Below are 1,494 nucleotides of genomic sequence, written 5' to 3' on the forward strand. Positions count from 1 at the left end.
GTTTCATTAAAATTTGTCCAGGGGCTAATGGGATATTTGGTAACAGACAGATTCACAACACTTACTGTACACACAATACTGGCACAAATATTATTACCGGCCTTTGTCTTTCAGTGGCGGCTGATAATAAGATTAATGTTGTGACTGATTCATTCATTATATTTGGCTGTAATTCCAAAACGCAGAGCAGTGAAATGGTTTAACTCACACGTCGCATGGGATTGGTTACAGCGAAACACACCTGTTGGATAAAAATGTCCTCTATTTATTTTACTTACAGTACTCAAATATGCCACACTCAAGGACACAAGAAAAGTCTTTTTACTTGCAAGGACAGATTTTCACAACAGGTTACACAGATGTAAAAAACAAACCTTGACCCCTCAGTCGTTTCCAACTTCCGGCCTGTCTCCAAACTCCCATTTGTTTCTAAAGTACTGGAGGAAATAGTCGAGTCCCAGTTGAAGTGCTTCCTGGAGGATCACACCATCTTAGAGCTATTCCAATCTGGCTTTAAACCTCTCCACAGCATTGAAACTGCCCTATTGAAGGTTTTTAACGACATCTTCAGATCCACAGATACTGGTGATTCTGTGCTGCTTGTCCTGTTGGACCTCACAGGCACCTTTGACACCATCGACCATGCGATCCTCATTGCTAGGTTGGAGCAGTGGGTGGGCATCACAGGATCAACCCTCAATTGTTTCAGATCCTACCTCACTGACAGATCCTTTTGTGTCTCCATCAAGGATTTTAGTTCTGCAGCGGCAGAGCTTAAATGGGGGGTTCCGCAGGGGTCCATCCTGGGTCCCCTCCTATTCTCTTTATACCTGCTGCCACTTGGTGCTATTTTCCGGAAACACAACATGCCCTTTCATTTCCATGCTGATGACTGTCAAATTTACTTCCCCCTAAGACACAATGGTACATGCTCTATTCAACCTCTGCTCAACTGCCTGGCTGACATCAGGGACTGGATGGCTTTAAATTTCTTAAGTTTCAATGAAAAGAAGTCTGAAGTCATGTTATTCCCTCCCAACGACACGATCACAAACTACTGTATCGACCTCTCTGCTCTAACCCTGTCAGAAAAACAAAGAGTCACTAATCTGGAAGTGATAATGGACCCTTCCCTGAAACTTAACAATCATGTAAACATGATTGTTAAATCATGTTTCTTCCAACTGAGGCGGCTGTCTAAACTGAAGCCCATACTGTCCAAAAATAACCTAGAGACAGTAATACATGCATTCATTACATCCAGGCTTGATTACTGCAATTCACTCCTGTTTGGTATCAGTCAGACCTCCATTGCACAACTACAACTGGTCCAGAATGCAGCAGCCCGATTTTTAACCAGTACAGGCAAAAGAGAGCACATTACACCAGTTTTGGCCTCACGGCACTGGTTACATGTTCACCTTCAAATCCATTTCAAAATACTCATGTATGTCTACAAATCGCTGAACAGTTTCGCCCCCCACCCCACCCCCA

The sequence above is a fragment of the Nematolebias whitei genome, chromosome 19, assembly GCF_014905685.2.
Source record: "Nematolebias whitei isolate Nwh7 chromosome 19, NemWhi1, whole genome shotgun sequence".
Lineage (NCBI taxonomy): Eukaryota > Metazoa > Chordata > Actinopteri > Cyprinodontiformes > Rivulidae > Nematolebias > Nematolebias whitei.